Here is a 23,157-nt window from a genome sequence, read left to right as displayed (position 1 = left end):
ATGGGCGGCTGAGTGAATAATCATCAGGGAGCTGGAGCGAAGCTGCGTGAGTCATAATCATCAAAGATTAAAGGGGAAATGAAGCCAGGTCCTAAATGTGCTCCTGACTCTCAGCCTCTGAGGGCGACGATCTGAGGATGATTTTTCTGAATGATTGGAGAAGGAACGAGTTCAAAGACAGATATTTGCCAACTGAACAATAAAGATTCCCCTGGAGGCTTTCAGGATCAAAGTAATGAAGAAGGTACTGGCTGTAATTCTTTACACTTTTCTTCTTCACCATTTTCAAAAGGATGAGCGACTCTTAAGTGAAGGAAAATTGTATGTTTTTAAAATCAATATTCTATGAGATACAGTCATTTTAATTTTCTCTCCGCTCCATCTTTGGTCATCTCTCCACCAGGATATATCATCATTGAGTTCCTGCTTCGAAAGTCGCTATCAGACTTCTCCAAACTGATCGATTGCTAAAGCCGGCTCAGAGGAAGCAATCCTGAAATTCAATATCTTAAATGTATTATACCGGAACTTTCTCTCCAGCTCTCATACCTTTCAAACAGTAACTTATTGCATACAGTGCTGAAATTGCATCCTCTGCTCCCCAGTGTGAGCTGTCGTCATTTCAGGATGAGAGTGTAAAGAATGATTTTGGATTAAAGCTGTCCCAATTCTCCTAAAAGCTCTCTGAAAACTTCAGCACCCAAACATCCTGTTGATATTCTGCAGTCACACTGAGGCTCTTAGTTCAGACATGGCATGCAAAACACTGTTTACTTTATCACAACAACAAAAAGATACTTCCTGTCAGAAGAGTAAAAAACACTCCCACTCATTCCTTTTACACCTTCCTGAGAGAGCTGAAGGAGCGCATCAAAGGAAAAAAATCTTGTGCTCTTCCAGATCTTGTCCAGATCAGGCACTTCTAGCGCTGACTTCTTCAAATGAAATATGTATTTTGGGGCAAAAGGAGCCTCATAACTACTGGACACTGATAACACACTGCGAGACTTCTGTCATTTCAAAAAGCTTTCCATGTTAGCATCCTTAGTGATTTTTAAATCACAGGTAGCTGAGGCTGAAAGCTCTGGTTCTGAGCTGGTCTAGTCCCTGGACTCACCACTCCCTTAAAGACAAGCAGTCCCTACCCAATTATTGTTTGATAGCTCAAAACAACAAACAGTAAAATGCATAACTTCCACCTTTAGTCAATATGTTAACATGCACGCAGTGGTCTGACTGAGGTCATATTACCATTGCCATTTTCACAGCGGGGAATCCAGTCTTGTCTACACATACATACTGGAAAGAGAATCAGACTTCTGGCCAACGTCTCACCAGGCCTCGATAGGAAGCAATGTGCCTTTTTTTGATAAGCAACGCTGCATGCATATCAAACTAGTTTTGATTCACCCAAAGAAGAAATCAACATTCTAACCACAATGGCTGAGATTTTTTTTATATATATATTTATGTGCATCAGTGTCTGTTTGTTATGTTGGAGCCCTAGACTGTATGGGCACAGGAACCCAATTTGTCAAGGGCTGTGTCTGAAATAAATCCTAGAACTATACTAACAATACAGTGAACATGACATTTTGTAGTGCTGTCTGAAATCTGAGTGAGCATGGTCATTCACTATGTAGTCAACTCAGTGTATCCCACAATGCATTTTGAAAAGTAGTGTAATAGCGATGCTCACTATATGACCAATATATACCATCATACATTGCGGTTCAAACAGAAGAAATGGTTGATTACATAATTACTAATTACTGATAACATGAAACAGCATTAAAAACTGTCAGAGAATAACACTTATCTCTTTGTTTAGCTTTCAGACGAACGCGTCTCACAACTTGGAGCAGAGAAACAAACAACACAGATGTTAGCCACTGCATTCACTGTACCTTGTAGTTCTCAAACACAGCATAAGTTGCTGTGCAAATACATGGTGTATTTATCTAAAAAACAACTTGTAATAAATGTTTCATCATATTTGGCTGTTGCGGCAAATACACTAAGTATAATATTAGTTATCACTGAAATAAATACTGTTGCAGTGTTTGAGAAAAATTATAGCTGTAAATCCCCAGCCTGAGCAACGCGAGAGTAATTACGTCACTATGGCTGGTGACTGAGTGAGTAGTGTCTGAAATGACGTTTCAATTTAGCTGATTAAGAGGACTTTATAGTCCACTACATCTAATTCACTATATAGTGGTGAGCAGGAAATGAGTGAGTGATTTTGGACACAACCATTGTCATTTACCTCCTCTAATGGCTTTAGCGCCGAGGCATACCAAGACATGCTGAGTCCTACCAAATCCAACCATCGTCCAACAGCAAATGCATTATCTAGGTGTGTCACTTTAGCTAGGCTTTGTCCAATCTCAGTCTGACTAAGCTGTTTACATGCATTTCAGTAGTCCAGTCCTGTGCTGACTAAGCACATAGTCTGATTTCTGAAGCTGATTGTAAATGTATTGAATGTTGTGAGTGACTGACCATAAAACCCAGACTGTTATACATTTTTGCAGGTTTTTTGTCTTCTAAAATGTGGGCTGTATCCTTTAGAGTGGTGCAAACAATTTTAAAATGCAGGGACAGACTTTCTGTTGTGTTATGGATTCACAATTAATGTTAGAGAAATGGATTAAAATCATGCACCTGAAGAAAATAATGGTAAATTGCTGAGCTTTAACAGTGTTGAGCGCTACTTTGATTGAAAAGACAACAAGTGACCAGTGAAGGTTGTAGGTGCTGCTTTGGGGATAGTGGTCTGAGGCAGTACATTGAAATGTAACTCAGTTAACAATGCAACCATAGGCTGAGACATGCTGTCATGCTGAAATATTCATAAGGGTGATTGGAAACAGATGGTGCTGCAACGAGCTTCACAGCTGCATTGAAACTGCACATTGTACACTCTAATTTAAACACATGATATGGTGAGCTATTGCTGAAGGGGTGCTCGGCTCTGACGTGGTAAAAGAAGTCAGGATATCAGCTTTTTGTTCATCTAAACAGGCCCAGGTTTCACAGTGTGTGAGTGTAAGCGACCATATTTTTATTAGGCTATGGAGTGTAATTTTTCAAATACTTTTGGTTGGTGGTGTGCCACGGGACTTTTTCAATGTTAAAAAAACGCCGTGGCTCAAAAAAGGTTGAAAACACTGGTCTGACTTATCATGTAGGTCCTGGTATATGATGACCCTGATTACGAGACAAACACCACCATCCTATTGTCGAAGCTGATACTGAGAAAAAGAATTTTAGAGACCAAATGTTCTTATGCAAAACCTCCAGTTTATCAGTTGGATGATGGGTATGTTAATAGTTCCATGCCCTTTACAGTAATAACACACAGCTGGGGGGGCTTTGTGACTCCATATTTCTTGGCTCTCTGGCGGTTGTTTAATTGTTCTGCTGCATTTAAACCTCCAGTCCAGTTGTTCATTAATTTGTTCCAGTTTGCTGCTACTTTGCACTGGGTCTCTTAATCTGCCATCGCTCTGGCATTTTGGAATCAGGGCTTGATGAGCCCACTTTTCTAGTCTTTTATTCAGGTGAGCTGTGGTTTGTTCAAGACATGAGGGACTGCTATAATTCTGCAAGCTAACTGTATCACACAACATACATGTCCTCTGAAACAAAGAAGCTACACCTGCTTCTTCTTTAAAGTCTGATTTTATAACATAAATTCTTAAAACAAATACATTTCATTTAGATACCATAAATGTTGTTGTGGGAAATTACTTGAAAGGGCCAACGCTTGCTGTCTGAATGTGACTGCCCATCATGTTTGGCCTGAAGCTGGTAAAAGGAAGTCATGGAGAGTCAGGTAAGGCTTATTGGGATGAAAGACTCTGAGTAACTTTTCATTTAAGAGAACAAACTTTGCATGTACAAACAAACAGTCTGTTTTATCCACTCTGTTGATTCAAGCATCAATCTCTTTAATCTGTTTTTGTGTTTAGTTGCTGTAACAAGCAAATTAGAGATGTTGACTGCAAATTAGACACCCTATACATTTGTGCATGATATACTCTTTGTTTATACCGGGTTTCTGTAAATTCAAATGACTTTTTTTGAATTGTGGTTAAGGAATCATTTTGGTCCAGATTGGTTAAAAACTGAAGTTTTCCAGTAGATCCAGATGCTCAGGCCAGGTATGAAGGTTACCTGAACGAAGGCTAGATGAATCAATCATTACAACTCCATAGTTTTATTTTTGTGAATTAGTTCTTTGCAGTGTCCAGACCAACAAGCCTGAAGGTTAGCATTCTTCTTTCTCTGTCCATTTCTTTCACTGCTGCTCTTTTTAAACTGGAGGACAGAAACAGCCTCTTCACTGTGTTTATAACCTTACTTTGATTTAGCTCCCAGGAATAAAATGAAGAAATCTTATAAGCTCTCTTCATGTTCAGAGGCACCAAGAAAAACATCCAACACCGAATAAATGACATTTTCTCCTAACAAAACTCCAATTACCTTCAATCTATTTACATAACCTCGATATAAACCACTGCTCCTGTCCCGTTATCTTCTCTCCCCTCTCCTCCTCATTGTTTGTCAGTGTATCGACTTTAATTCTCTTTGCTGTGGTGACTTTTGGCAGAAAATTAAACTTCATATTTTCTCTCTCTTCCTCTTTGTCTCCCTCGCTGTGACTCTTTTTCCACCCTCTTGCTGGTATCCGAATGCGTGCAGCGTGAAATTAAAGCCAATGCATTTCTGACTGCGAAATAAATTTGCCCCACTGATGAGGTTGGAGTTGGTCCAAAGGCGACGGAAACACTTTTACACTCATTTTTCTTCATGGAGGAATTATCCACTTAGCATTGTACGGCAAAGGTTTGTCTGTGAATTAGGAAAATACTGCCGCTCCACAGAAGATCCATGATTTTCTCAGAGTTATGATCCATTTGCATTTAAAGGGAAAGCTATTTTATTAGCTGCTAACTGCACCTTTAAGGATGAGCTGAACTATTTACCCTAATCCTGGAAAAGTGCATCACAGATACTAACAACTGATCTGGCACATGAATTAATCTATACACTTATATTTGCAGCTGAGATTGAGGATTACGGTATGGTAACATCAGTTTTTTTCCCCAACTTTGTTTAAGGGGCTGTCAGGAGTTTGAAAGTGATCTTTAAAAAAGCACTGCTGGTTACAGGTTATTTTAAATTGCTACAGTTCGGGTCGACCTGGACCGGATTGATTTATGGCACGTCTGGGTCTCTATGACAACAACACACCAGCTGACAAAGTTTGGTAGAGAGAAAAGATAAAAGACAGAGATCTGTGTTTTTTTCTCTGCTGAAAATGATTTCTGTGATTAATTTTGTAGTGATGGTGGACACAGGAGCCTAACTGTCACACAGAAAAAGGACAGAAGAGCAGAAGAAAGCTGGACAGGAGAGTGATACAGCCCGAGCTAAAGCCTAATTAGCCTTTAACTAATTAGGCTGTATCACTCTATACCACAGGGCCTAAACTGTTTGTGATAATGTTCGTTCTAACCCACAGTCAGCAGTTATTCTGCAGTGGTCTGTTCAAACTTGGGAGTCTATCGATCAAATGAAGAGTGAGGTTACGTTAGCTCTGCTTGGTAGATGACTGGCAGGACATAACCAGGATTCACTAACGTTACATATTAAAGACATGTTTTAGAGCAGTGTTTCCCAATCCTGGTCCTGGGGTACCCCTGCCCTGTATGTTTTTTATGTTCCCCACTCCAACACACCTGATTCAAATGATCAGCTCGTCATCAAGCTTTGCTCGAGCCTGATAACGAGCCATTCATTTGAATCAGGTGTGCTGGAGTGGGGTAACATCTAAAACGTGCAGGGCAGGGGTTTGTGCCTCTTCTACTGGCAAGAGGGCCCTTGTTGGATGCAGGGTAGCTTGCAGGAGGGAGCTCCCATAAGGTCTCATGGAGGTTATGTGCAGAGTAGGGGCCTTAAAACACAGCTAGTGTACCAGAATGCATAGCAAAACCATGCTAGCAGAGGATGGTTTCGATCCATCGACCTCTGGGTTATGGGCCCAGCACGCTTCCGCTGCGCCACTCTGCTGCAAATCACCCCAGATGGGACTCGAACCCACAATCCCTGGCTTAGGAGGCCAGTGCCTTATCCATTAGGCCACTGGGGCTTCTTTTTGGTGCTAAACAGGAAAACAATGTTGGACGAAGAAGGGAAATCTCTGGGTGTCTTCCATTGTTGCTCTTTGTTTCCCGTGTCGTGTTTTTCTTCTACGTTTGACTTTTTTGGTGGGGTATGCAGTATCACGCTGCTATGGTGTCACACTATTTTGTTACTGATACGGCTATCGGTATTAAGCTTGCTCGCTGCCTACCACGGGCTTTAAGAGGCTTCTCTGGCACAAGGTAGCCTGATGTGAGCAGATAAAGGAGTGGGACCCTGCAAGAGATTGTTGGCCTTTGCCTTGCTCCAAGGGGACATCCTTTGGGCAGTACTTGCCTGGAGGTTTTTGTGTTGAGCAGGGGCTTTTCGACACATGACTTTTGCATTGAGATAGACAGTGGTCTGACCTTCCCAGCCCAGCCAGCCTATGAGGCGAGATTAACTCACCTCTCCGTAACTTGGGTTTACCTACTCAGAAATGTGAATCTCGACAAGCAGCACTCCAAAGCTGATTATCAACTTGGTAACTGAACCCAAGGCTTTCCACTCTTGATCACTTTACGCTCATATAAAAAAGGGTGGTGTTTGCAGCATCTGCCTAATTGCAAATATGGGAAAAACCTGCAGAGCAGCCTACTTCACCTTGGAGGAGCAGAAATACAAAGAATTTAAAAACATCATTCAGGCAAAAAGCAACACTATTGCTTAACATTCTTTACACAATTGCCAACACTGTTATTGAGTAAGTTTTTGAGATCATACAATACTATTTCATCAGACAATATAAACACATCATTGATCTCTTGCCAGGAACTTAACCTGCCCTAGAGTTGGTTAGCCATTCAGTAGTAAAGTTATCATGATAGTTGACCTCAGTAAGAATTGAACCAACGTTGTGGAAAACCCTGAAGTAACTTTGATTAGAGACACACAAGCATCTTGGTCCACTTGTCGACCACACAGAGAGCCTTTCTGTGGTAGTTGATGATAGTTGTGTGTGACTGGCAGTTGGACTTGGCCATGTTTGATGCAATAAACCACCCCAGATGGGACTCGAACCCACAATCCCTGGCTTAGGAGGCCAGTGCCTTATCCATTAGGCCACTGGGGCTCGACAGCTGGTTGCATAAAGGACACATTTTGTCCACACAAAAGACCTTTTTTTGCCATAGGTTGCATGGCCTTTGCTTTGTGGCCAAAGCAGTACTCAACGGCAGGGTTTAAACTTGTGAACCCAGGCTGGTCTAGCCAGGCTGGCCATGTTGGGTTCCAGTTCTTGCTGTCACATCATGATAGCAACACTCATGAAAGGGCACTTCATGGCCTTCCAGGGAGGCCAGGGACAGATATTCACAGGGAGGCACAGAGTGGGTCTTTGGAAAGGTCTTACCAGCTGAAATGTCAGCCTTGTCTATTTCCATGTTAGTTTAAAAAGGACAATGAACTTTTTAAAAATCTTTGAAGATGATAACTGAACAGAGAGCTTGCTCCACAGTAATGGCTGAGTCACTGCTGTGCTGCTCTGTGTGGGAGCTGCATGTACTTAAGGAAGACTCAAGCAAGCTGTTGAGGGCACACATACACTCATACACACACTCAAAGCAGCACTCAATGAGCACAAAAAAGTTATCTATTGTAGAGTAGTTTAAGTATTGGTATACATGTAGCCCATTCATTTTAGCTTTCATTAATAACCAGGCTGTACATTCCACAGCAAGATCAGATTTTCTGTAACAGCCCAATCAATTTCTGAAGATGTGTAGGGGCACTTCGTGGAACAACATACAAGCATTCCCTGTGTCCCCTCAAAACTCTGCTGTTATCACATGTACCATTCAGTAGCTCTGCCTGTTTTGAGTCGTGGTCCAGTTTCCGAAATGTCCATTTTATGCTTCTAGATGACAAAGAGATGAAATCTTTATTTGCTTTTGCCTTTTTATGCCATTTTCTTTTTCTTTTTCTTTCTTTCTTTCTTTCTTTCTTTCTTTCTTTCTTTCTTTCTTTAAGGTCTTTGAGTGAAATTTGTGGGTCTTTGAATGCTTAAGTTGAAGAGCCATCACTGCTTTGTTTTTGGCTGTAAACAGCCATATAGTTCCAGCTTCCCATCTTGCAAGAAGACAAGACTAAGTGGCCAGAGTTTTTTTCCTCGGTGTCCCCCCGTCTCTGTGTTAGCTTCAGGATGCTAACTGTATCAGCGGTTAGCCGGTTGTTTTAGCCTGTGATGTTACAGTAGACGAGCTTTTACTGTTTTCTCAACATTGTGCACTCGGAGCTCGGTAGTCATGGATGTGGTTGGGCAGTATCAGCAGTGGCTCATTTACATATGAAGGCCACGCCCACTAAATCCGACCGTTCTGAACAGAGGGGCTATGAGAGCCTGGAAACAATGCTGCTGTGCTTGATTTATTGTCTTTTTGGACCAAAACATGTTACTGACATTTCATGAAGACATCAATGATCCATATTAAACTGCAGAAAAGGAACAGAATATGGGACCTTTATTATTTATTTATTTTCAGTTTTGTGGAGAATACAAACAATATCAATATACCAATAGTATAAAGACATACTGTAAATATAATATAGCCATATATATATCTGTATATAACAAAAGGAAGGCGTAGAGGAAAAACTTCCATATCCCATAGAAAAAAGAAAAACAAAATGGAAGGAGAAAAAACAAGAGGATGTCTGAGGTAAATATGACGCTGTGTTCTGATGCCAGTGCTACAAAATAAAAATTTAATGTTAGTTTTTTGTAGAGATTAACTTTATTAAAGCTAAATCTATTCATATTTTTTCTTCAATAATTAACTTTACTTCTTTGTACTCTAACTTGCTTTTACTTATCTAAAAATGATGCAAGAATATGAAAGGCAACATCAGAGCTGCATACATGCATGATTAGCGGCTTGATTTTTCTTTCTGCAGATATCCAGCACAGAGCCAGACCATTACAGTGTGACTTCGGCTTACGGTAGAGAGCACAAAGACTATATAAACTCAGACGTATACCCAAAACTGAGGTTTCAGTCCTGACACATGAAGGAGGAAATTTTAGCCATCAGACAATAATGTGCATCTATCTTCACTGCAGCCTCATTTTGAAATTTAATATGAGCTACAAACTGTGTGATGACACACAGGACATTGATGGATGGCTTTATAAACCAAGAGCAGCACCAAGAAACATGTTCTACATGCACAAGTGAGAAAGCAATTACAGCAGAGATAATTCACATATATACACAAATGTCACCTCTCCTCCGTGTCGTCTCCATCCAACAGCCCCTGTCTGATCCTGTTTTCATCTACCTGTCACTTTTTACATATTAGAGCCAGTGGAGCTGCAAGGTACCTATGTACCAAACAGGATCATTCAGCAGGCTTGAAATTAAAGACATCTTTTATGACATGGAGATTCAGGCGTTGGCTTATCAGTTCATTATTGCAAGTGAGCGTCATTTTCAGCATTTTAACCAACAGTGACACCTGTTGTTGGATGAGAGTCACATGTTTCAAATTCACAGTGTATTTGATTTTACAGGAAAATGCAGCTCAAACACTGAATGAAGACTGAATGAAAGCTTTCAATCCAAGGATGTCTGATCTGTACACAAAATCTGATGCTCTTCTACTCTGATGGTTTGAGCAACAAACATCAGTGCTGGAAGAAGCCCTGAGTCGGCAGTGGGTGTGGAAGAGGGGGTTTTCAACAGGTAACTGGTCTAGTATGGTCTATATAGGACAGCTGTGCTAGCAGAGGATGGATTCGATTCATAGACCTCTGAGTCATGGGCCCAGCTGTCTGGATTTGTGTCTGCTACTGGCAAAAAACTGTCTGAGCTGATGTAAGGCTCTTTGCTGGATGGAGCTCTGTGTGGGTGGTGCTGGTCTGGAGGTTATGTGTGGAGCTGGGGCCTTTCAACACTGCCACTAGGGCTTGCAAAAGCCCTCGTTGGCTGACTTTCACAACAAAACAACTCAACGGGGAGAACAATAGAGGGCGTCAGAGAACATGAAAGTAGCTTATGATGATATTGGGTCAGTAAGTCTCACCTTTTGTGAGCTGGGTTGGGTCCTAACTGGTACACAACATAGCAGCAGCCTGCCATAGGTTGTTGGGCCTTTGCTATACCAGTGGTCGGCCTTCTCACTCATCTAAATTTGTGCGTTTCCAACTGCCAAGAAGACCCCCGAGCAGATGTAAAGCCCTGTTTCCACCAAGTGGTTCAGTTTGGTTTGTCCTGGTACAGCTCACATTTTGTGGTGTTTCTATTGACTTAACACCAGAAAGCTTCCCAAATTACCAACCTGACGTGCCACTTTTTGGTACCCTTCTGTTAGGGTGCCAGAAATATGGATCTTACCCCAGATGGTGGAGCTAGAACACTGCAGTCCTTTGATTGGTTAAAAAATCGTCACTTATTGTGAGACAGCAGTTGCTGTATTTCTCCTTGTGGCACCCAGCCTTCTCTGAAACAAAGCTTGATTGTGTTTGTAACAAAGAGCCACATGGAAAATCTCAAAGAAGATAAATCGGTGGATGTCTTCCATTGTTGCTCTTTGTTTACTGTGTCCCGTTTTTCTTCTTCGTTGAATTTATTAGCAGGGTACACTATATTGTATCGAGTGGGAGCCTTTGTTGTGTGCTACTGGTCCAACATGGTCTTTGTACGAAAATTGTCCTAGCAGAGGATGGTTTCGATCCATCGACCTCTGGGTTATGGGCCCAGCACGCTTCCGCTGCGCCACTCTGCTGCAAATCACCCCAGATGGGACTCGAACCCACGATCCCTGGCTTAGGAGGCCAGTGCCGTATCCATTAGGCCACTGGGGCTTGCAATGGCTATCTCTATGCACACTGACAGAATCCCACCAAAGAAAACAACAATGCAGGGAGAAAAATAGGTAGTGTCAAATATTGTGACAGTAGCTCATTAGACTTTTGGGGCAGTAGCAGTTACCTTTTGTGAGGTGGGATGGGGCAAAAGAGACTTCCTGGCGAACAATAGCCTTACACTGCCACATGCGCATGAACAGGCCCATACATAAATTTCCTACTACCAAGCACATTGCATTAACCTCGTAGGCTTACACAGATAATAGACAAAGCCTATGTGCTAAGCATACTCCTCACAGCACCACAGAGAGATGCACACAATCTTCAGAAGTCTAGGTTGCTATAGTAACACGAGTAGAGGAATACATACATCGTCTTGTTTGGTCACTGCCCTTTTGAAACGGTCCTCTCCTGGGAATCTTTGCTGCAGGAGATGAAAATGCAGACTACAGATATGAACTACAAGGTGTTCTCCATTAGACACCTATAACAGAAAAAAAAAACAGCTCTGAGTTTATCTGAGGATTCCTGAAATGAAATGTTTGTATAATTTTAACAGATTTGATGTTATTATAAAAGGTATTTATAGTTGTTTTTATTTAACAGTCTCTGTTTCACTGATGCATCAGTACAGATGCAATACTATCTAGTTAAAATACAAACAGATTCTCAGTTAGAGGACAGACTGTCTCTGTATACTTAGTGCTACTGTCACTAGACCAGACTGCCTCTGAGCAAGTACCTGGTCATTACACGCAGATATCAAGAACAAATAATGTTTTAGTCATCGGCTGCATCCTTCACTGGCTGGATTATGCTCGGATCATTGTTCTGAGAGTCAGGTAACATGAGACCTAGGGTGCGTTTACACAACAACAGTTTTAGGGCGAAACGCAAACATTTTGTTGTGTTTCAGCCTCGCATTTACACGGGAAGGGCGTTTCAGCTGACCCAAAACGCAAACTTTTGAAAACGGCCTCCAGAGTGGGATTTTTCTGAAAAGCTGCCAACACCACTGTCGTGTAAAGAGTAAGTGGGTGTTTTCAGTGGAATTGTGATGTCACACTCTGTTTTGCGTGAGCACATACAACAGGACAACAGTACCATTGTTACGATGGTCGCAAACTACTGTGTTGTGCTTGTGCTGCTCAATCTGCTGACTATCTTTCAACAAAATATTCATCTGTTGCTCCACTTCTGCTCTTAGCATTTACCAATACACCAGATGATCAGTTCAACTTTACTTCGGTTGAAATCTCCCAAAAGCGTCTTTTAGACAAGACAGTTATAGCGCCACCCACAGGCCTGGCATGCTTACTTCAGCTTTTCAGTCCCTCATTTTTTCTGTTTAAACAAAGATTTTGTCACTGCATTTTAGCGTTTTCGGATAACACAGTGTCCTGTAAAACGGAGCCCTGGAAACTACTTGTCTGACTTGACAAACCCCGCTGCCTTGAACTAACTTCTTCTATTGCTCATTAGAGGGTTTTTTTTTTTGTTTGTTTTTTTTTTTTTTGTAATGTTTAATCTACACGCATGTCCTCTTTAAACAAATTGTATCTTTACTATTAAAATATAATAACTGTTGTTTTCCATAAATTTTCAAATGTACTAATTTGCAAATAAAGCTTAGTATTATAGAATAGTCAAGCACATTATTATATTTTGATTGTAAAATTACAGTAATGTACTCTCATTCCTGAACAGAAAAATGTGTTTTAGCGGTTTCTTTTTGTTCTTAATCAATCACTAAATTCTCTGAGAATTCTAGTTTTCTGACTGAAATTTGGGGATAAAAACATAAATTCAGTTTAAAATTGTTACTCCTGTTCAAAATGGTGACGCATAGGGAACTTGGGACTTATAGCACCTCTTCTGAATGGATGGTTTTCTGTTTTTATTTTTATATCTATTTTTTTTTTTACTTATTTTGTCCCAGTCCTCATATGCCCTTTAGAAATGGAGATTTTTTGAGACTAACCTAGCTGAAATAGAGAGTGAAGCTGCAGACTTTGGTGGTGAAGTCCGACAAAAACAGCTCCAGGGTACATTTCTCTGAAAGAGTAAGTGAAGTAGCTTCCTCTTTTTCCCTCCAGCTAAGGTGGTTGCCTGGTCTGCTGCTGAGCTGTGATTTATTCTGTGCTCATAGACGAACAAAATTCACATAAGCAGATCAGCCAGTGATGCACTCCCCCCTTCATGGATACTCACTCCGGCCAAATAAAGCAGAGTATCTACTACTATTATCAGGGTGGTGTGAGACCACATTCGTCTGACTTATTTCTAACTTTGTCAAAACTGGATCTGGCCCCTGCAGGATTCAAAGCCTTGAAAATATCAAGATTTTTTAAAGGGACTTGCACCCTCTGTCATAAGGACATGACTTTTACCAAGGCGTGCGTTTGTTATGATGCAAATGAAACTCAGATGGTTGTAAAAGTGGAGTATATCTCTTGTGATTGGCTGTGTGCGTGAGTTTGATACGTAGGTTATGTAGAGTGTGAGCGGGGGGCTTGTGGTTGTTGTGGTTACGAGCAGCTGATGAGATAGAGCTGTAGAATGAGGCGAAAGCAGCAGATGTTCAATGAGATATTATATGATTGTAAAGACCCAGTTCTGCACATGTATGGAAATAAAAGAGCGACTGTGTTCAAGATCTAGCCAGATTCCAGAGTGTTATTATAGCCCGCTGTTGACCCAAGGCTCGTATTAGATTCAGCAGTGGATCAAGTCTCCCCGATGCTTCCCCACCATGGTCTGAACAGCGAGGCAGGAAAGTTAACAGTAGTTTGGTAGCCAGCTTTATTTAGTGTTACTCACAGCCTGATGCTCTTAAACGTGTCTGTAATTTGTAACGTTAGTGAATCCTGGTTATGTCCTACCAGAGCCCATCTACCAACTCCAACCTCACCAAGCAGAGCTAACGTAACCTCACTCTACATTTTATTGATAGGCTCCCAAAAACAGACCACTGCAGAATAACTGCTGACTGTGGGTTGGAATGAACATTAGGACAAACAGTTTAACCTGTGTTTTAGCCTGTGCTCTATCACTCTGCTGTTTAGCTTTCTTCTGCTCTTTCTCTTTTTGAAACTTAAGCTCCAGTGTCCACCTTCACTACAAAATTATTCAAAGAAATCGTTTTCAGCAGAGGAAAACAGATCTCTCTTCTCACTGCTTAACATTGTCAGCCGGCATGGTTTTGTCATGGGGCTTCTACGTACCATATATAAATCTGGTCCTGTCTGACCTGATCGGGAAGCTGCATGAATAACCTATTTTTGGCTGATAATCTGATTTTGAGTTGTGGATTATTATCAGACAGATGTCTAGAAGTGAGACTTTTTCAATACCACAAGGATTTTAACCCAAAAAATCCTGACCCATCATAAAAGCTGGAAAGTCTATTTTTCTTTTATTTATTTTTTCTTTTATTTTATTGACCTTTTGATTTTAATTTTATTTTTTTTTTTAAAGAAAGAATAAAAAAAGAGAGAACTTTTTTTTTTTTCTTTTTTGATATATTTTTCTTTTGTTCATGATATATTTTTGTATCACATATGATAAACTGAGAGGTTTTGGCAACTTTTTAGTAACGTTTCCAGTCATTATGATTTTATAAATGCAGAAAATATCATTAAAAGGGTGCTTGTGCATGTAAAATCTTGACCTAAAACGAACTGTTTAGATTTTGAGGATTTGCCGACGTCAGCGATTCCCTTTTTTGACCAATCAGGAGCAAGTCTGACCTGATTGGTCCACCGGAGCAGATACCCCTGAAACCCCTCCCCGACCGCTCCTCTCCCTACTGCAGAGCCATCACTGCTCTGTTTTTGGCTGTAAACAGCCACAAAGTTCCATGCACAAGCTTCCCATCTCGGAAGAAGACGAGACTAAGTGGCTAGAGTTCATTTATGAGGGAAATGTGCCAGCTACACTCAGTAAAACTGTGCATGTGTGAGCTAGTCACTTCACGGCCGACTGCTTTTCCAACTTTGGACAGTACAACAGAGGGCTAGCGAATAGACTGGTCCTGAATCCAGGCACATTACCAACCATCTGCCAACAAACCTCAGACCCTGGAAATGTGAGTATTTTAAATGCTGTGTGCCGTGGAGCAAATGTAAGAGCTTTTCCTCAGTGTTCCCCCTGTCTCTGTGTTAGCTTCAGGATGCTAACTTTAGCTGTGGTTAGCCTGTTGTTTTAGCCTGCAATTTTACGGTAAACCAGCTTCGCTGTTCTCTAAACATTTTGCACTCGGAGCTCGGTAGACATGGTTACATGGCGCCGCTTTCAGTGACGCCGAAGAGCGGGCGGTATCAGCGGTGGCTCATTTACATATGAAGGTCACGCCCACTAAATCAGACTGTTCTGAACAGAGGGGCTATGAGAGCCTGGAAACAATAATGCTGTACTTGATTTATTGGCTTTTTGGACCAAAACATGTTACTACCATTTCATGAAGACATCAATGATCCATATTAAACTGCAAAAAAGGTGCAGAATATGGGACCTTTAATGATTGAGTAACAACTTTGATGTTATCCTAATCACAACTCCTTGAAAGGTAGCAATGATTGTTGAGTTGAAAGTTTGTGGATGATTTCATGTCAGCAGCCATTTTAAAAAGGGCCAAAAATACAACTTCAGCTGTCTGTAGTGATATGATCATCCTCATGGTAGTTTTTTTTTTTTTTTTTCTTTAAACAGGTTTTTATGCGAACTATTTACCATGTTGATGAGACAGAGGTCTTTGAATCTCAAGTATCACATATGATATGTTTGGCAATTTAGGGTTAATAAACTGAAAAGATGATTTATTGTCTGAACCATTCTAGCAAGAGAAACTTAAATGACAACAAATGCAAAGTCTCCATAGCATAAACTAACCTCAGTTTTGCACAGGAAAGTAAAGCTCAATATCAAGACTGTGTTTCCCTAAGTGTGTAGCTAACAGGTCTATATGGACGCAGCCTGAGTGGGTGATGATGCAGTGTGGTCGATAGGATTCACACCGGGCCTTCAATATCGCTGCATCACAGACTCCTCAGCTCAAAGCTCCATCTTAACAGAGGTAATCATTTATCCTCTGTGGATCCACCGAAACGACTGTCTGCCACACACACACACGCTCCTCACACACACACACTCACACACATATTAGTCAATTCTCGCTCCCTCTGCTGACACCATCACAGATAGAGTGATGAAATGATTTTCTCCTCCAGTGCTTTTCAATTCACATTAGGGGGAATATTGTGCTCCCCTTTTAGAACGACCGCAGGTAAATCAAACTATATTGGGTCCACTGAGAGCCAGCTCCCGTCTCTTTATCTCTGTGATCTACAGAGGGCAATATATGGGGTTGCATATCTAGCTTTTTTTAAGTGGAGAGTAATTTTAAGATAAAAGTGCACTGGGACTTTTATGTGAGGACTGAATTATTATTTCACAAACTTTATCTCTATTGCTATAGATTTCAAAAGCCCAATAACAGAACTTTGAATTATGATTGAGTGTAAGTGCAAGGGTCTACACTTCAACCTCAAAACAACTCCAATTTCACCTCTTACTACATAATGAAGATGTTATAAGTTTAAATCTGTAGCAGTTACTGTGATTTTTCCTCTCCTAAATAGGGTTTGCTCAGACCTGGAACTGGTACAACTTTGTCTGGGACACAAACACTCCCACATTTTCATGCAAACTCAGAGAAAACAGAGATTTCTGTTAAGACCGGCTGTAGAGAAGCTGATGAACAAACAGTTCCCAAAACAAGAACAAAACAGTACAAAGCAACTCAATGCAAAATTCCAATGTAACGACACCAGGGAATTAAATCACTTTAGAGAGCTGCAGTCGGGCATTAACATCTCACACTGGCTCTGCAAAACACACACAGAGTTCTGCAGTTCAAAGTCACTGCACGGAGGGAAAAAAAAACACTCTATCTCTTTTTCATTCCTCCTGGTAGAGGACTGGTGTCTTGACAGCAGTTCTAACACTGGTCAGCTACTAACTTGTTTACCTTAAACTTCAATTTTGTTTTTATCTTCCATAGAAAGTACCCTCAAGTAGAAGAGAGAAAACTGTGCCAAATTGAAGAAATGAAACAGCGCATGAATATGTATCCCATACTCTGTAAACTGTTTATCTCCAACAGCACATTTATACCAGGGTGTCTGCACAGGGCTGGAGAAGTTGCTCCTGAGTTGCGCGATACAAATAAGAGAAGAAACGGTGTCTTGAATTTTATAAGCTAGACTAATGTAGAAATGCAAAAAAAATAAGTCGTACTGCACCATGAACCATGAATCTGCTTGATCAGCAAAAATTTCACTTTCAGCATCAAGTATAAATTCACGCTTGTGCACATTCACATTTACAGTCTCAATGAGTTACTGAAGCAACGCCACAAGAAAGAGACACATAACCTACAGCAGTGGGGCCCATTTTCAGGGAGTTGTTGCCTTTGCCTGGGGAAAAAAATATAAAAAAAGAGAAAATAATCCTGGACTTGTAATTTGAAGGAGATTTTTCATGCAGTAGAGTGTCGGCTACTGCCCTGTAATGCTGATGAACAACCACAAAAGAAGAAGTCCTGCAAAGTTGGTTGCAAGTACAGCAACAGCTACATTAGACATGGACTTTCTTGAACTGAGGACTAAGAAGGATAAATCTTCAGTGTTCAGTAGTGATTGGGGATATAAAACAGTAAATCTGATAAACTAGCATGTGCTGATATTCTGTACCAATTCAGGTTCGATCTTGAGAAGTTCCTTAAAATTTTCACACTTTGTCATTTGGGGTGATGGTGAACCCTAAAGCCAAACTAGAGAACCAGTGGGCTACAGTATACACCATCAACATAAAACAGTGATTGACTGAATGCTTTATATTGAAAACCGGTCAATATGACTTAAAAAGCAGCAGCTGTTGCACCATTTTAATGACTGCAGTTAAAAAAACAGCCAATCACCATGTTGCACTGAGGAAAGGGGCTGTCTTCCAGATCATCTGGTGCAGAAGGGAGGCCTAACACTAGGATAATAAAGATGCTGCTTCGGCCTTAGGGAGAAGTTTTTTTTCAGGTGTTGACTGAAAGACTGTTAGAAGCCTGGGAGGAGGATGAGAGTTGAGTGTGGAGATTGAGTCAGAAGGGATGGTCAGTTGAGCAGAGTGTGGGGACATTGGAGTTGAGTTGATTCTCTGCAGACCTCTTAACTCACTTTGTCCAAGATGGTTTGTTTTGAATGAAGTTTTTTGAGTATTAGCTGGGGCTGCAAGGTGGCGCAATGGTTAGCGCTGCAGCCTCACAGCAAGAAGGTCACTGGTACGATACCCAGCTTGGCCGGTGTGCCTTTTGCATGTTCTGAAGTTAGCATGTTCTCCCAGTGCAGTGTTCTCCGGGTCCAAAAAAATACTCATCAGGTTAATTGGTCCCTCTCAACTGTCCGTAGGTGTAAGTGTGTGCGTGAATGGTTGTCTGTCTGTCTCTGTGCCAGCCCTGTGATTGACTGGCAACCAGTCCAGGGTGTACCGGCCTCTCGCCCAATGACAGCTGGGATAGGCTCCAGCTACCTGCGACCCTGATCAGGATAAGTGGTTCAGAAAATGAATGAATGAATGAATTCAAGCTGACTGAACTGTCTGCATGCTTGTGCTCGTGCATGAAGTAAACTGTGCTGAAGCCCACCTCTCCGAAGAGCGCCAAAGCAGAGAAGAGAATTGTGCTCAATCAAGGCACGGTTGCGGTCACACTGGTCATTTAAAATGTGCTTTAGGACTGAAGTGTTTGCCAGTGTGATTGTGTCCTTAGGGCACTGGGAAGAAAGTTACAACACAGCAAGGTTTCATTAGGCTACTCTGCTGTTTTAAATGTTGTCCAGATAATAGAAATAGATCATCTTTATTGAGTTTCCTCAGCAGGGTGTCTGGGCTCAGCCTTAGGAATAGGGTTTGTAGCTCGGACATCTGGAAGAGGCTTGGAGTAGAGCCGCTGCTCCTCCGCATTGAGAGGAGCCAGATGAGGTGGTTCGGGCATCTGGTGAGGATGCCTCCTGGACCTCTCCCTGGGGAGGGGTTTCGGGCATGTCCAACTGGGAGGGGACCCCAGGGTAGACCCAGGACACGGTGGAGCGATTATATCTCTTGACTGGCCTGGGAACGCCTTGGTATCCTCCCAGAGGAGCTGGTGGAAGTGGCCGGGAACAGGGGTCATTGGTCTTTGCTGATGGCGCTGATGGCTCTGCTGCCCCTGCGATCCTGACCGGAGGAAAATGAGATGAGATGAGCATCTCTATTTACAAAGAGCTGATTTTATCACCAAGTTATAATAATATAATGGCATTCAGAAAACAATTATAAGCCACAGCAACACACAACATCTGCAGAATGATTGAGTGACTTTAGTGATTAGTAGTTTAGAGATGCTCTCACCTGAAATGCTCTCACCTGATCTGCTGCTGTTGCCTGGATTGCAGGACAGGATATTGCTCCACTTTTCTTTATCAGAGACATTTTGGGTCTTGTTACTCCAGAGGCTGCTCTCACAATGGTGTTGCTAGCCGTCATTATTTCCTCACTCTGAAACCAGTCTGAAGAGCAAACCAACAATGAGTGTTTGCTAACTGTTTAAGCTTTTGTATCAAGCTAGTTGCTGTTTGTGAGAGAAGAAGTAAATGTGTTTGCCTCAGTGTCAGCAGGCAGAGGTGAAACATGCCAGACTCAGATTGACTTGATATGATGTGGGTGAAGAAAAACGCCATCTATTCCAGCCAAAGGTGTCAGTGCAAACACGTCAAGAAGATAGTCCTTACTTTAATGGTTAATGAACAAATGTAAAGGAGATCATACTGGTCTTTATTTTCATATTGGACTCAGGCCTCATTGTTGTTGCCTTTATAAACATTAGCACTGGGTGTAATAAGCTGTTGTCCTAGCAAATTTTGTGTGTGTTTTTATTGTGGTGTAGTCAGTCCTGCTGCTTCGTAATCAAGTAGAGAATTGAATTAACAGTAATTGAAGCCGGCCCGAGTGGAGCTCTGTGTCTGTTTGCTTTAACACAGGCACCAGGCGCTCCTCATCAACGGGCTTGTTCAGGACAAATCAAGCACTGCGGTTGCCTGTCTGAGAGCCTGCTGCTGTATGAAGAGATCAACGTGCTTTGAGTTCATAATTTTTCACCAAATTATGCAAACAACCTGAGTCTGCGAGAACGCGAAGACAACAAAGAGCTCAGATGAAATGTCAGAATCCAGGATTCAGAGCTTAGCTTAAAAGGCAAAACAAAGACATTTTGAGAACAGGCTTTATTTATTTATTTGTGGAGGAGGATTAGTTCAAAAAATATTCTCCTCTGATGGAAAATGTATAGACTGTATAGGGTTGAGGAGAATTAAGGATATACGTTGCAGCATTATAAGCAGCTCTTGTGCTGAAACTTCATGTAGGGATAATTTATATTGAGAAATTAATCTGCATTAAAAACAAAACCTGTGAAGAAATTTCAAAACAAGCTAATCCACAGCGATCCATCTGTTTTACATTTCTGGTGGAGAGCTGTTTGAGCTGTCAGGCATGAAGCAGGCAGACGCAGAATAAAGAAAAACAGGGTATGAAAAGGACAGGCAAGTTAAGAGAAAGAGAGATTGCCACCTTCAATTCTCTGCTCAGGGATAAAGAGATCGCTCCCTCCATTTCACCAGTCTGTCCCTGATGAGCTGCTTTAGTCGCTTCTGCTTAGAGGTGGGCCAGCCACAATTACTGGCAATCCACTTAACTGGTGACAGCTTCCCTAAACGTGATAAATTACACTGGCGGTGCAGAAATAACAGTCTAAACTTTTGTTTGATGAACTCGGTCTCTGTTTTGTTCCAAAACTTTGCAAGGTAATGAGCGCAGTCCCAGAACTCCGAGCTTTAATTGGTGTGTTTGTTGTGATTGGTTTTACAGAGGAGCGGGGGAATTGTTGACACTAAGTGATCCATCTATCTATCTATCTATCTATCTATCTATCTATCTATCTATCTATCTATCTATCTATCTATCTATCTATCTATCTATCTATCTATCTATCTATCTGTTTGGGTAGTCTTAGTGTTAAAAATGTGCTAAATGTGTTCATTTAAAGGCAATGTGAGGAGTTTTTAACTGACTTTTGAAATAATATGACAGTGATTGGTACAAAAAGACACAAACACCCAACTCACAATGAAAACAAAGAGCCTCTCTATTGAGTGAGAATCACACAAAATGGACAACAATTCTCAGCCACACTGGAGAAAAAACTTGGGTGAATTGAAATTCACAGCTAAGTACAACAAAACTTGGTTAACTTAGAAGCAACTAGAAACTACAGTTGTCTCTGGAGTCTTAAAACTTACAAAAAGATACAAACCCTAAAACATAGAGCATGGAAGGCTGAGATGAAGACACGAAGATCTGGTGACTTTAAATGAGAAGCAATGGGGCACAGATGTAAAAAAATGAGTGTGTGTGTGTGTGGGGGGGGGGGGGGGGGGGGGGGGGGGGGGGGGCAGCTCACAATAGCAATCACTAGAAAGCATCAGGGGCGCATCTCAAAGCTCCAAAGTTTCAACCTTCCTTCCTCCACTTGTGTCGTCCACTTGCATCTTAGTCCCTCCCACCAGAGATGACGGAGACGCGAGGAAATGAAGAGGGGAAAGAGGATGGAGGAGATTCATTTTTAGAGCAATGGGATGTAGGACGTGTTTCAGTGATGACGACATCACCTGATCACCTCTGGATCATCTGTCAGTCAGCTCTAACAGCTTTTTGTGTGTCTGCACATGTGCCCTGTAATAACTCTGATAAAACATAAACAGTGAGAGAGATTTGTCTGTTCCTTTAACCAGTTAAAAACACACCTTACCATGAAAAAAACCTGCTCTCTGTTTATTCTGTGAGCTGTTTAGAAGCTCACAGATCACTTTACCGGTAAATGTATAATTGTTAGGTTATTTATAAATTATTTAGCCTTTATCTAGAGCACATCTGATTGTGAACTCTGGAACTTATTAATATAACCTAGTTTATTGTGTTTCAGGAAGATATTATTTTTTAGATTCCAGTTTTCAGTATTAATCCTCCGTTATATTGATTTGATGATGGCTATGTTCAGTAATTTCTGCTTTGAACTCACAACAAACAGAGAATATCTGAGAGTGATATTCCATATGGGGGCGTGTCTGTCAGTGAAAAGACTTCCGCAAATCCAGCTCTCGTGTTTCCTCGATCACAGCCCCTCCGATCAATCTCCTCCATCCTCTCTCCTTTCTCCTCTGAGCACAACTGTCACTTTGGGACAGTCTTCCACATGGCGACTGAGAAAGTACCTCTGGTAACACGGAGGAGAGAGGAGAGGGGAGGCACAAAATTAACGCATTGAGACGCATCCTAGGGCAGGAAGTGAAGTGGCTGGAGATGAGAAGTGACTACAAAATAATGGTTGACATGACATCATTAAAGACAAGACTGAAGTAGAGAATGCAAACTTAACATAACTGATGAGACATGACATGATATTATTCTTATAGTGATGTCTCCTCGACAAAAGTCAAATTGTTTTTTTAGTATGAACACTAAAGTGTCTATAATTAGGACTGCTCGACTGCATTAACGAAGTACAGATGGTCGCGCTCCATGGGGTTCGACCTTGTGCGGAAGTGACTCAGTTCGAATCCAGTCTTTGGCCTCTTTCGCGCATGTCGCTCCCCACTATTGCTCCGTTTCCTGCTCTATCCACTGTCTTCTCTTCTCTCCAAGTAAAGGCGTGAAAGCCCTAAAAATAACTTAAAAAAAAAAAAAGAAAAATTTGCAGTCAGACATGGCACTAAGCATTTTCAAATTTCTCAGATATTTTTTGGGACACTGAAGTACACATCATGACATCAGTGCTGGGTAACATAAAACCGGTACAGCTGCTAATTCTTAGCTAGCTAGCGGAAATAAATCAGAGTTTACAAAGTTTTTTCATTCTGTTACAGTTAACAATTTGACATAACTATAAATCAACACATCACTTGTCACTTGAAATGTGTCTAAACAATGAGGATCAGTGTTAAAAAGAGGATCTGCCTTCATGCACTTTTTCCACAAGAAATACACTGTAAACGTTAACATCAGAGGGGTCACCAGAA

The 23,157-nt window shown here is 41.4% G+C and overlaps 1 long non-coding RNA gene and 3 other non-coding genes across 4 annotated transcripts in view; all 4 read right to left on the bottom strand.

Moving 5' to 3' along the window:
* Positions 1-6,087: 6,087 nt before the first annotated feature.
* trnar-ccu (transfer RNA arginine (anticodon CCU)) lies at positions 6,088-6,160 on the bottom strand. Its single transcript has one exon. It is a non-coding gene; the product is annotated as a tRNA-Arg (tRNA).
* A 1,031-nt stretch (positions 6,161-7,191) lies between these two features.
* Positions 7,192-7,264, bottom strand: trnar-ccu (transfer RNA arginine (anticodon CCU)). Its single transcript has one exon. It is a non-coding gene; the product is annotated as a tRNA-Arg (tRNA).
* A 3,656-nt stretch (positions 7,265-10,920) lies between these two features.
* trnar-ccu (transfer RNA arginine (anticodon CCU)) lies at positions 10,921-10,993 on the bottom strand. The gene has a single exon. It is a non-coding gene; the product is annotated as a tRNA-Arg (tRNA).
* Positions 10,994-18,558: 7,565 nt separating this feature from the next.
* LOC141798761 (uncharacterized) overlaps positions 18,559-23,157 on the bottom strand; it is a 43,447-nt gene continuing 38,848 nt past the window's right edge. Inside the window, exons 3-4 of the long non-coding RNA XR_012599191.1 lie at positions 19,451-19,593; positions 18,559-19,261 (exon numbers count right to left, since the gene is read on the bottom strand). This is a non-coding gene — a long non-coding RNA (uncharacterized LOC141798761). The remainder of the gene's footprint in view (positions 19,262-19,450; positions 19,594-23,157) is intronic.

This window comes from Halichoeres trimaculatus, unplaced genomic scaffold (genome assembly GCF_033239565.1).
Source record: "Halichoeres trimaculatus isolate MK-OKI-2021-1 unplaced genomic scaffold, fHalTri1.1 fHalTri1_scaffold_11, whole genome shotgun sequence".
Lineage (NCBI taxonomy): Eukaryota > Metazoa > Chordata > Actinopteri > Labriformes > Labridae > Halichoeres > Halichoeres trimaculatus.
The sequence above is the reverse complement of the archived record's forward strand: the minus strand, read 5'-3'. Positions and strand labels throughout refer to the sequence as shown.